Source organism: Leptinotarsa decemlineata, unplaced genomic scaffold (assembly GCF_025532065.1).
Source record: "Leptinotarsa decemlineata unplaced genomic scaffold, Ldec_3_MD MMD2_tig00001019_RagTag_RagTag, whole genome shotgun sequence".
Lineage (NCBI taxonomy): Eukaryota > Metazoa > Arthropoda > Insecta > Coleoptera > Chrysomelidae > Leptinotarsa > Leptinotarsa decemlineata.
In genome coordinates, this window is record NW_027412557.1 from 2,133,021 (window position 1) to 2,147,280 (window position 14,260).

General features: G+C 33.9%; 1 pseudogene; it reads left to right on the plus strand.

Annotated features, from left to right (window-relative positions):
* The first annotated feature begins 3,895 nt into the window (after window positions 1-3,895).
* LOC141482346 (uncharacterized) lies at window positions 3,896-12,310 on the plus strand (annotated as a pseudogene).
* Window positions 12,311-14,260: the final 1,950 nt, after the last annotated feature.

Consider the following 14,260-nt stretch of genomic DNA (forward strand, 5'->3'; position numbering starts at 1 on the left):
GCCCAGCACCAATCATGGACCTATAGCGGATCGAAACACCTCTGTCAGGTGTTTCTCTATTCTTCCGCTAGTTACCTTGTAGTGAAAGCTGCTGCGAGAAACAGACAATGACTTTCATCGGCGGTCGATGTCGAAATTTGGCTTTGCAATTGACTTCCTTGGGGACCTCGTTCATCTTTTATATTCGGAAGTTCTCTTTCGATCCCATAAAGGATGTTTTTACAATGAGACATGTCATCGCCTTGACTCACTCAGGCTGTCGTTCAAGAACATTTGAGTCCAACAATGCATTTGTAGTTCAGCCTAGCACCATTGATGAGACCTATGGTGGGTTAAAACAGCGCTGCGTTGATCATAGATACGTTATGTTTGAGCTCTGGTTTTCAGCCACTGTAATAAAAAAATTGTTCTAAATATAGGAGTCCTAGGTGGATTGATGCCATCACTACTTTCTCATCTCAAACGTATACCGACATTTCTCAACACGACAGAAATCTCAGCAGGACAAATGCAGAAAGCTGTGTGTTTTGGTTTGCTTCATCTGCTCGGGGCACATGAATCTTGAAGCCAATAATCACTCATTGCAAGAAGTGGTCAATGGTTAATGTTGCTCTCTAAATGGGTCGATGTTTTGGGTCCATACCACTTTGGACTGTCACAAAAATAATCGCTTGATCGCTCTCAATATATTTTTCTTTTCTCAAATTAGAAACCAGACATTCTCATATTTAATATATTTTAATATATATTCTAATAATTCGGTCATTTGTATATATCTAGTAGAACACGTATTTTTGATTGAATGAATTTTATAATTCGAGCAAATTCGTATCCTGTATACTGAAATCAGTGTATGTCCTAATTTGAAACAACAGTACGAAATCTAATCAAGTCCATCGAAACGAAAAACACGACACGTTTTGTACAGACGAAACGGGAAATTTGAAATCCAATTATTATTCAAATTACATGGTTATTACATTATCTAAACACCCTATTACGAGACGAATTAATTTCAAAAACTTCTCTCATAATTAAATACAAACAAACTTTCTAGACAGTTTCGAATTTAATAATGAATCATTTCAATTCAAGCTATGTTATTCTTTACTTTCTTGCAAGTTCTATTGCTAATGAAAGCAGCTCTGGGAAATGATTAAATTTGGTTGGTTTTCTGATTTACTTTCGCGACTACGTATCTTGTGTTCCTTTTCGCGAAGAACAAGAAGAGTTCTGAATTTGAAATGAGTACGAAAGAAACGTCTGTACAGGAAAAACCAATTGATTTGAGGCAATGGATTATACTTGACACAGGCTCAGGAATCGTTGGAAAATCGAGATCGATGGATGAAACGAACTTTGTTTACGAGGGTGTCACTGAATGTTCTGAAAGAAAACAGATATTGGCAAATAATTTGTTCAATAAAAGTAAAACTGGAACCTATAGCTTAAAATAAATCCAAACACTGATACTGTAAGTCGAAAAAACTCGAGGTGAGTTTGGATATGAAGATAATCTCTACACCTTTTTTGCAAACTCCACGCACGTAGATATACTACTTTCTGAAATTCATTGTTTTGGGTAACACCAGCGATATTAATGAAGGTATCCAGAAAATAATGACAAATGGTTATTTGTAAAGAACGCTTTTCGAGAGAGCTAGAGAACCGTGGTCATTGACTCTTTACAATCATAATATTGACGGATAATGGGCTCATTTAACAATTTTTTTCATTTCATTACTTGAAAGTTTATGTTTCAAATAGTACATCTGCAAAAAATCTGAATTTTCACTCTTTATCTTTTCCCTCAAATTAATAGTTGAATGTGGCGTTCACCGAAACGTCACATAAGTCGACTCGGCGACTTATGTGACGAGTGCTGGTGGATAAGCGAAATACGTAGAAAGCAAGTCGCCGAGTCGACTTATGTGACGAGTGCTGGTGGATAAGCGAAATACGTAGAAAGCAAGTTGTGTGTTGTTTACTGCAGTGTGTCAACTGCGTGAATATGAATAATGATAAAAAAGGACGTTACAAATATTGCATCGTTCCTAAATGCAATTCTTCGGTAACTGCACCAGACAAAATTTTTATTTCACTGCCAAGTAACTTAAAATCACGAAAGTTATGGCAGCGCGCTATGCGAAGGGCCGCATAGCGCGCCGCTGCCATACTTGATGTAAGTATGAATGATAATGATCAATAAAAAAAAATAGTCTACTCTGAGCACTACTTTGAGTATTAGGTTGAAAAAGACTTAGAAAATTACATGCATATCAAAACTATGAAAGTGGGAAAAATTATATGGAAACCAGGCGTAATTCCGCTTATATTTGATTGCCAGATTAATAGACCGACGGCCCATACATCTGAAGCTCCACCATTTGTTCACAAAAAGTAAAAACAAATTTTGTTAAATACTTGTACCGAAGATATTGCTGAAAGTCAAAGCATGTCTGATGAAGCAGGTACACAGGAAAAGACCTTTCATGTTTGAATTCAAGTTAATAAACAGGTTTTTCGAATATCAAAAGTTACAGCTCTTATGTAGTCCCTACTGTTATTGAAATATTCCATCATTATGAAAATATCGACTTCAGATGGGTGACATATTTGGTCGCCTGTTTCCGGAAACCATATTGTTGATCACACAAAAAATTTGAGCACTTCAACTATTTGAGAATGTGTTGTAACAGCATTCTCCATCATTACAACGAACAGCAAAGTCCCTGGTCTATATATTTGTTTTAGAGATTTTTCTTGCCCTTTTCATGTTTAGGCTGACTTCGGACGGCAATAAAAAGGAAATGGTTATTTTTGGGTTATTGAGTGCGTAAAATGAGTGTTTTTTAATGGCACATGAGAGTATTGAATATTCTCTAGAATGTGCCATAAAAACACGAATTTTATACACGAAATACAAACATTTTTTGTACAACTGTGAAAGTGAATTTACATCGTCTGAAATATATTAAAGATAAATACTTCCAATAAATCTTGACGTGGCCTTTTGCTCCGTTAAGTTATCGCTTTCAAACGACTGTTTTCTTGAAAATACGATTCAATGTTTTCAGTAAAATCGTATTCAAAACTTTCCCGAATGAAAAAAAAGTCCAAAATAATTACATAGTAATTATATACATTCTATCCTCAATGTTATCAATACTTCCAATACAATTTCACAGCATCCAGTGGTCTTTCTGTGTTGTTACTGAAGAAACGGTTTGTTGGCACACCGCGTGTTTGACTGTTTAATAATAATAATAATAATAATAATAATAATTGATTTTATTGATAGAAACAAAATACAAAGAAAAAATATATATATAAACAAAAATATAACCTCCTATCAAATGGCAGGATTCAATTTCTGACCATGCTACGGAGAAATCGCAACATGAGCAGACCTCTGACTGTATTTGCTTAGTTGCTTCAATTTCAAGTTATTTTCAAGAAGATGAATATTGATTATAATAGTGGTAGTGATACCCCACTAGATATAGGTATCTGAGAAAGCAAATGCAATAGTATCTAATATGTTACAGGCCGAATCCAAGTTAGTATATGAGAAAACATATACTATAGTGCGACAAGAAATATGTACTGTTCGTACTGGAACCTCTGGCGTGAAATTATTCTATTTAAATCACTTTCCCAACACCAGAACAAAAAATTACGGTCTCTCGACGCGCGTTTCGCTAACCAAGTTAGCGTCTTCGTGAGATCATTATGACTCATAATGAGATCAATAGAAGAAACATGTTGAAAAGATTTCTGAAAATGTGCTTATACATGCTATTTCGAGGAAAAAACAAAAATTATAAAACCATCTACGTCATGCAGTGTCTATTTAATGTTGAAAAGTACATTGAATGTTGAAGAGAATATTGATATGAGGAAGTTTTCAAAACTGGTCCCGCTCATTAAGAACAAAAGCGTCGGTGACCGAGGAAAGAAATCTAAAGTTTTATCCAGGAATGATATCGATAAATATAATCAAGATGCTGATAACGAAACAAATTCACTTTATAAGGTAGGTACAGATATGATTATAATTTTGTAAGATTAGTAGTAATTTAGAAATGTTTTATTTGTAGGTTGTCCTAATTTTGGGTATCAGAGATGCCTGTCGCCATGAAGAATTATAACATATAACTAATGTGCCATTGAATATGCTGGATGTATATTGATTGTTAAAATACCTGATACGAAGACCAATTGCGCAATAATGTTTACTGTTTCAAATTCTCATTGTATTGAGATAAATCGCAAGTATAGAGCACTACGGCCGCCTCATACAAAAAGTTTTTTTTTGGACAAAACACAAGCACTATAGGAAAATCCTTAAGGCGCTCTCAGGGCGGCACCTGTGCGAAAATAGCGATTCACATGTATTAACCAGCATGTGGGTATGAATAAATAGAAGAAATGACCAGCTTGATTTCAAAATGGCTTGGAAAATATATGTATAAGAGCTACACAGGTAACTGTTCCAGGAGAAGCTCTGCAAGTCTTCTGGATAATGCAGGGGGCAACATTACATTACATCCATAAAACGTCACGGTGGCTGGAAATCTGACTACGTAGCAAAAGCATATATAGAAGATGTTTTCAATAACAAAATTGAGATTTCTATCAAAATATTGAATTGTTCATCTTCTTTCAAACAAATATCTGATAAAATTATGAAATCAACTCTTCAAGAAATATCCAACATGGAACATTTTTGGGAATTTATGTTGGAAGTATTTGTTCAAAATTTATTCAATTATTATTCCAATAAATGAAATTGTTTTATAATGAATAATCGATTGATAATTGATTGACTCTGTTGAAAATAAATCCTTCAAAAAGTAATTTTTCATGTTCATTTTGTAAATTATTTTGGCAGTGAGAAAAGTTTATTTTTCACGGTGAAAAAAGACGTATTTTCACGGCGAAAAATAGTAAACATTTATGCATCAATAAAGGTGCAGAAATGTTAAGTTTTCTTGACAGTTATACAAAAACTCTTTTTTTGCAAGACAGGTTAGTGCATTTGCTTTGACACATTCTTCAAGTACGCTAATAGGTACTTCAAAAGGACCAAAACCTTTGTTGATGTTTAGCTGTTTCATCAGAAAAATAGTCAGTGTTGTGGAATATAAAGTTGGGATAATGGATGCTGTTTTTGGCTTGCCTTCTTCATCGTTATTAATATTATTAAGCTATCTTCCTGTGTTAGTAATGAAGTTGTAGACTCAAATTTAAAGTGACAGCTTAAGTTACTGATCAGAAAGATAGACACAACCCTTTGGCTGTTCATTTCCGTTTATTCTTAATTTGTCTCAACAAAAATGATACGATTTTCGACACCGGAATTTCATTGAGAAAGGAATAAATGCATTCATGCCCGATGGAGTAACCTTAGTTACTTCACAGCACATGATCATGGATCGTCAGAGTTGAAACAAACTTGTTTATTGTTCGTAATTCACTCAAAATCGAAATGAGAATTTCCGTAAATGTTTGTAGTTCTAGAATATATTAGCAAAAAATCTCTTTCATAAAGTGGATTCGTTTTTATTATGGATAAAGTGATAAATGAGATGGGTTGGCCAATTAACCTTGAAATTTCTCTTTTCATGATATGCCTGGTGGATTTCTAAGAGAGTCATTATAATGGATTTCCCTCTTAATCAATGAATAATGTGAACCAGACATCATAGCTATTTGATTTCAATTATTCCTCAGAGGTGAATCCAATTTCTTTTAGGCCTATTTAGAATTTTCTCAGTTCATTGAAGAAAATATAATTTCATCTGATATATTAGGAAACATAAGGTGAAATTGGAACCTCTGACGTAAAATAATTAAAACAACACATCTTCCATCCACTGGAGGTGTGATGCACGTTTCATCAACCAAGTTGGCGTCACCAGGGAATGGTCTGAAACAATTATCATACACTAACTCAGTTACTCATTAGTTCACTGGAGATTTTGAGAAGAGAATTTTAGAAGCGATGAGCAACGCGCTCTTTGGAACGGAATTATTGTTACTGTTCATAGATTTTGTGCTACACTTTGCAGCAGAAAAAAGATACATTGAGCGACATAAGCCTTTCCTGGTGTCCGAAATCGAATTTCGCTGTGTACTATCTGAAAGGAATTTTAATAGCTTGTGACCTACATATAACAGCTTATTTTCCAATAGGTGGACTTCTGTTTTCATGATTTTTTATGGAGTTTACTCCCTGAACGAGTGAGGAGGAGTTGGCATTGTAAGATCAAGATTTTGTGTCCAACATAGTGTTTTCCAAAGTGATGATGTCACCCCTACGTTACTGTAGGTGAGGCACCTCGAAGTGATCTGAGGATATGTCTTATATCTGCATGAAATTCTTGAGTCATTCAAATCGAATATGTTGTTGGTTTGTTGTTTGGAACCTGAGTTTTTGACCAGTAGCAATTTGAACGATTGTTGAAAATTTGGTGCACTAAAGGACTGTGAATTGCTACAGCATCATTGCTGTTCTAGTTTAGAATATAATACCAATTTTTCCCTACTTTTTGGTTCTTGGGAGTTGTTTTGTATTTATCAGAATCTGTACAAAATCTTTCTATCGCATTTTACGAACATATTCTAGGTTTATGAAAGTCTGATAAATGATTCATTCTGAAAAAACCCTCAGAAGTTGGGTTGAAAATTAAATCATTTGCACATATTCCAGTTGCAATTTCCAATATTTGATATGTCTTCATTCTACGAAACATATCTGTTCAAAAAAATATGTTTTTAATATGAATTGAAGAAATCAATAATTTCTTTCACGAAATCGTGATATTTAGTATGATTCCTAAATCTAAGCGAGACACCTGATATCATAATCCGAGAAATTCATTCTTTCTAATCGGTTTTATTTCAAATTTTGTTTTTGAAACTTCATTATGTGAATTCTAAGCAAATAAACAAGTAACTTACTTCAGTATATGGCTTATCCTAAACCACTTCTTGTTTCCTTCAATAGTCTCGATCAAATATGGTGACTGAATTATCTGTTAAAGTACCCCAATTCATTAAATTTTATATCCTTTTCACAAAACCTTTATAACGAGTTATCTATGGCGACCAAACAATTGGTCGTATATTAAGGTGAATATTAATGAGTTTCTGTATTTGCTGTGACGCAAAGTAATGTCTTTTATTGTTTTTGTTTGTGCAGATTGGTTCATTAAGCTTTATCTATGTAAGTACACATGTTTTTGCCATTTCTGGTTCGACTACGGTTTGCAATAAATTGGTCGATATCGCGATTGTCTCGAACCAGTTCGACTCACTAGATTACTATAGCCGATATTCTGCTTTGTCACAAATTCATGGTACTCTAAATCTTTTACTTTTACAGTCGAGGGAATTTTCGGATGTGAAAAATAATTGATAGCTGTTCTGATGAAGTTAGATTGGTAACGTTATTTTATCTCTGACGTCATTAGCTGCTTCTCATTACCTGTTGATTTTCACTGATTGGCATCAGATATTCGACACAGGGGTGGGACATGGGATAGCAATTCGATGTTTGCTCCAGTCTCTGGTGCTAAGACGTTCTATAAATAGACCAATCAAACAAAATGTCATTCATTGAATGCAAGGCAAGTCTGCACATTCAGAACTGGTAGTGTAAGGATGGTGGAAAACACCGCCATAAAATTATCTTCGAAAAAACTAAAATTTCCAATCTAGATCAATTATTCTAATTTACATGAAGTCGAGGAGTTTCAAAGTAGTTCATTGAGTGATACTGATTTCTCGATTAGGTGACGAGTAGATAACTTTTTATGTCAGTTTTGTTGAACTTGCTGAAACGTCGTTGGAGAGATTCATTTGCTTTCTTCGTTGGTCTCTTTGAAAGTTTTATCAATGGCAAATAAATCCGACAAAGTGTAACATCTACAAAGCTCTGTATTAGGTAAGATTCGAAGATGAAAACGTCGGTTATGTGAATCGGAAAACATTTTCGATAATAATTGAACTCTAAGGTAAGGAAACTAACGAAGACGTCATTCATAGGATCGATAGATAATCAATGATAAACGAGACTCCCAAAAGCTGTCCGTTGCGAATCCAACCTTTATTTTCTGACTTGCTCTGATCTGACCAGTGTTGAAATAATATCACAATTTAGCAGTTGTTTGCATTGCTGCGAAAATTAAACTTCGCCTTTTACTATAACTTTATATATGCAGTTAGAACTTAATATTGTAATTTTTTTGTGTGATTGCAGTAATAGAGACGTTTATTATTATTATATCTATCCCAAAGTAATATGGACAATAAACTGCACTTCAATGTTGCTACGTTTCTTTATTACTTTATTGCTTTAGATATTATAGATATCATCCCATGTGCATATCATTTTCTTTAGTTGCGTTGATACAACATGAAACCAGAGCCAGAAAATAAAGCTCCTTCAGAAATGGAGATGTCCATTCTAATTTATAATTAGGCTACGTTCAAGCTCCATTTTCTGATCTCCTTTGCAGTTTTCACTCCAAAACAACTATCTGAAATCAAAGCCCAAAAACAAAGCAATACCAGACATGGCCATGCTTGCTTATTCTCAGGCTGTATTCGTGTCTTCTGCTGGATCACGAATGCTTTGCTTTTTGTTCTCTGATATTAACTAGTTGTCTTGCAGAGAAAAACCGAAGACGAATTTCGTTTGGCGGTCGATGTCAAAACTTGTCTTGTAATGTCTTGTACAAACATTGCATCACATGTTATATAATTTCAATAGCCTTATTTGAATTTTCATACAAAACATTTTTTGATAATTTATCTACTTCATCCCAAATGTCTAATGGAAGTTCGATGTAACACATACTGTAGAATGAGAGTGTACATAGTTTTTGGAGGAATCAAAACTTGACACTTGTCGAGAAAATAAATCCTATAAATTTCATTCGAAGCATATCTATAATAAAAAAATAGTTTGCAATGTTTTGTCCATAATAGTCTTCAACAATTCAATAAAGTCAATGATCTTGGGATTGTATTCGATGAAAAAAAGGTTTTTGCTTCTCATATTGAAAATATAGTAACCCAACAGTGAATGTAAGTTACATAGGTATTGCATCATTTTTGTGGTTTCTACAATAATCACATGGCAAATTTCGAAAGTTTCGGACAGCAATTTTAGTTGAATCCACTTGGAATTTGTAAAGTCCTTTGATGTTATTTTCTCCTAGGTATAAACTTTTGAATAGATTCGTTGATTCGCCTACATTCTTGCCCGACTTTTGAGAAAGTCACACTTTTGAAATAACAACTTGCACAATTGCCTCTTATGATTTTAAATATTTGAATTTATATTATTCAATATAGCAATAATATCCATTGATCAAAAAGAGGAAACGTTGTATCTTGTAGTGTGTCCATTAGTATTATTATTGCTGGCTTTGAATCATTAACATACTGTATATTCAGTATGTTATCGTAAATGCCGTTTTGGGCTCGTGTCTGTTATCTTCCTTTCTGTTGAATAAATGAATGAATTATTCCAATCGTAGTCTGTAAGTTTATTCATTACGAACAAATTAACGAGCACATCACTTCTCTTCATGAAATTAGTTTAGATATGAATTTTCCGTAGGTATAGCCAAAGTCTCATAATACATACATATCACTTTCAATATATTATTTTTCCAAAGCAGGATGGTTAGTCACACCAATAATATTTTCAAAGAATCTCACATTGATCTCTGAAGATGTATTAGTCACGTTCCCAAATAGACTTTTACCTTATCGCAATTTTTAAAATTTCAATAATGTTTCATTTGCTCAAAATATGAAATACGGTAAATATTCCAATCAAAACTGAACAAAAAAGTTATTTACAATTCAAGTCCGAGTCTAATCAGTGCATTCTGAAATTCTCTGAAATACTTGAACAAATCAAACACGGTACTGAATATCCAGACAGATCTTCACCCTAATAATGATTTTCTCTCAAATAGGGTTTGTTTGACTCGAAAAATTTTGATTGAGTTGAGGGTTTGGTCTCGCAAACTTTTGGTTGGATTATTGATAATTATTGTGGTCTTTGTATTGTTAGTATCTCTGGTAACGATTTGAATAAAATATTTTATAAAAAAATCTTATTGAACATATATTATCAATATCTGATTCAGGAATGGTGTCTGCCCCTCTTCCTGGAAAATGGCAAATGTTATACCTACATCAAAAATGAACAATACTCATTAACTTTTCCACTTTCGTCCTACTGGTATTCTTTCAACCATATAAAAAGTAATTATTCTGCTAGAAAGAAATAGTTGCCATCTGCTTAATCAGGCTACAAGGCACAACGTTTGACAAAAAGCTAGATGATGTTGTTGCTGTTGCTGCATCATAAGTTTAAATGGCATTGATTCAAATTTCACAATCTGTTGTGGAAATTTTGGCTTATATTTGTATGTTAACATGAACTTCGAAAGGTATCGAACCATAAAGAAAAATTCCTGATAGTTCTGTGAAACTTACACTTTGCAGTCTCCTACTATTACATATTTCTTACTGCAACTTGGATTCTGGTCTGCTCTACTTGATCGACAAACTAAGTCTCTTGTGGAAATTCAAAATTCCTGCCTGACATTTGCACTTAAGATAAAAAAATACCATCACATTACTCATGCATAATTGGTCTATAGACAGTATATTTCCTTGGATTCGGTTGTTATCTTGTTATCTATCTAATATATATGGTAATAGTGTCAATTCGAAATCACCTTTCTTTAACCTTTTCAGGAAAAAACGTTCATGTATTGTTTTTTAGTTCCTGCCGCCTTGCTATTGATATTCATCATAACTGTTTTCCATACAATTCTGTGGTGAAACTATGGCAACGAGTGTACACACTGTCTTTTTGCATTTGTTACTTTTTGCAAACGAATCGGAATCCACGAGAAAGACAGACTGAATCCTGACACACCGATTATTGATTGAGTATAAAATAAATAAAACCCGCCTAACAATAACAGCAGCCCAGCATAAAACTGGGAAGGTTTTAATTGCTGAAAGTGCACGATTCCAACAAAACGCGACCGTGTTATATTCCTTGGAAATATGTGTATATGAACATGATAAAAAAACGCCTGGAATCAGTCAATATCGAACTGTACATGCGCCTCCTGCGAATCCTGCAATTTCATCAGTGCGGTAGCAAAATGAATCATATTGCAAAAGGAAGAGAAATTAATAGAGCAGGTACACTTGAGTGATCTTTCATAAGATCATTGTCAACGTCGATATTTTGTTATTAGAAGTGATGCATAATGATTTTTTCTCCGAGAGCGAATTCTCTCAACTATACAGTGCGGATGCATAAATTCAACATCAACAAAATTAACAATATAATTGAAAATTATACGAGTTTACAAAATAACTTATTTTATGATTTTCTGCTGAATTATGAACAAAAACGAAAAGAAAATACCTTTGAACAGAGTGGTGTTCTAACGTTCACACAGTGCTGATAGATGGCACTAGTATGAATAGTGCAAATATAATGCTAATGCATTTTGTTATATATGTGGGCAATTTATTAAAGTTCGAGATGTAAAATACGAATTAAATACAGCTTATGTTCTTTGTGAAGCCTACGAAGCATATTTTGACTGTCCGGTACGGAACCAAGACAAGACATGGGCTCCACATGCTGCTTGTAGTTATTGTGAAAGATGTTTGGAGGGTAAGAAATTTTTAATTAAATGGTGAATTAAATATAATACACATATTGATTTCTATTTCCATATTTTAGGTTGGTATCGAGGTGAGAAAGATCTATGAAATTTGCAATACCAAGAATCTGGCGAGGATGAAAAGACCACGTTAACGACTGCTACTTTTGCATTGTGGATCCGAGCAAAAGACGTAGAGGTAAAAATGCAAAACCTATCGAATATCCAGATCTTGAATCTTCTTCTGCTCCAGTCACACACGATCTGACACGACCAGTAGGTACCTGAGCCACCGAAAAAATTATCACAGAAAAGTAGCTCATCTCTTAGTTCTCATAAAAGTAATTCCTATAAGGAGTTTTTACCGACACCAGAACAACAAAACATCATTTCATCACTGCACAGAAGATTTTAATGATTTGATTGGAGATTAAAATTTGCCGAAATGTAAAGCAGAGCTTTTAGGTTCTCGCTTAAAACAGTGGAATTTGCTCGATGATGTTAATATCACAGATCAGCGGAAAAGGCATGAAACATTCTCAACATTTTTCACAAAAGAAGATGAACTTTTTGGGAAAGAAAGTTTTTGACTGTCTACTACTCCATCTTGATACAAAAAACAAGGATGAGGGAATCTTCCAAGGAAAGGAAGGAAGTAATCAATTTTAATATAAATGACTCTATACATGGATGTGTAGATCATGCAAAGAAGTGACTTTCAGACACAAACTGTCTGTTTATATGAAAGTAGCTGTTCCAGGAGGAACAGCTACTTTCCAGGACGAAAGAAAAAATTCTTTCGAAACAAATACTTCTATATGAACACTAAATTATACAGAAGATACTTTTCTCTACTCAGTTTGTATTTCAAACATTCGTTGTGGGATAAAAATCAGATATCATTCACCTGAGTTCTACTTTAAATGAATGGTAATTAATTGCACTTACATGGAACACTGTCACCCTCACTTGTATTCACCGATGTTTCGCCTTAAGATACTTGCCACAAGGCTCTTCAGTACCAAATTGGATAACATTATATATTTAGAAGTATTTGTTTCGAAAGAATTATTCTTTCGTGTAATTCAATGTTTATATGAAAGTAACTGTTCCAGGAGGACTTTCTTTCAGTTTGTGTCTGAAAGTTACTTCTTTGCATGATCTACACATCCATGTATAGAGTTACTTGATTTAAAATTGATTACTTCCTTCCTTTCCTTGGAAGATTCCCTCATCCTTGTTTTTTGTATCAAGATGGAGTAGTAGAAAGCCAAAAACTTTCTTTCCCAAAAATTAATCACTCCTAAAAATATAACCCCTTCAATTCAAATAAGATCCCTTTTGGCTGGGATTAAATCAAATAGGTGAATGAATGACATTACGATATCATCGATGACATAAGCAGATCAAGCTTATTCCGTGACATTAAAAATCGTGATTCATGAATGAACTGTGTGTATTTTCTATAATGTTATCCAATTTGGTACTGAAGAGCCTTGTGGCAAGTGTCTTAAGGCAAAACATCGGTGTATACTAGTGAGGGTGACAGTGTTCCATGTAAGTGCAATTTGTTACCATCCATTTAAAGTAGAACTCATGTGAATGATATCTGATTTTTATTCAACAACGGATGTTTGAAATACAAACGGAGTAGAGAAAAGTATCTTCTGTATAATTCAGTGTTCATATAGAAGTATTTGTTTCGAAAGAATTTTTTCTTTCGTGTAATTCAATTTTTATATGAAAGTAGCTGTTCCAGGAGGACTTTCTTTCAGTTTATGTCTGAAAGTTACTTCTTTGCATGATCTACACATCCATGTATAGAGTTACTTATTTTAAAATTGATTACTTCCTTCCTTTCCTTGGAAGATTTCCTCATCCTTGTTTTTTGTATCAGGATGGAGTAGTAGAAAGCCAATAACTTTCTTTCCCAAAAATTAATCACTCCTAAAAATATAACCCCTTCAATTCAAGATGGACTTTGTTTTAGCAATGACATAAAATGTTTGAAGACATTGGCATACCTTGTGTTCCTAGCGAATGGCGTTTAATCATTGACAGCTTTACAAAATGCTTAAAAGCTGTTTTATTACACAACGGAAATGAATTCCCATCTCTTTCAATGGCTCACTCAGTACATCTTAAAGAAATTTAGGGAAATGTTAAAGTTTTGCTTGAATCTGTTGAGTATCGAGAGTATAACTGGCAACTGACTGGAGATTTCAAACGGTGGGATTTTTGATGGGACTTCAAAGTGGATATACAAAGTATCCGTGTTATTTGTGCTTATGGGATGGCAGAGCGGTTGCTAAGCTTTATACTCAACGGTCATGGCCTGTAAGAACAGAACTTTGTGTCGGGAAAGAAAACGTAAAATTTAAGCTAATTGTTGAAGCGAAAAAAGTGTTAATGCCACCTCTGCACATTAAGTTAGTGTTGATGAAACAAATTGTTAGAAAACTGAATCAAACCTCAGAAGTTTTTGAATACTTTAGAAAAATTTTTCCGAAGTTATCAGAAGCAAAGGTTGAAGCTAAGGT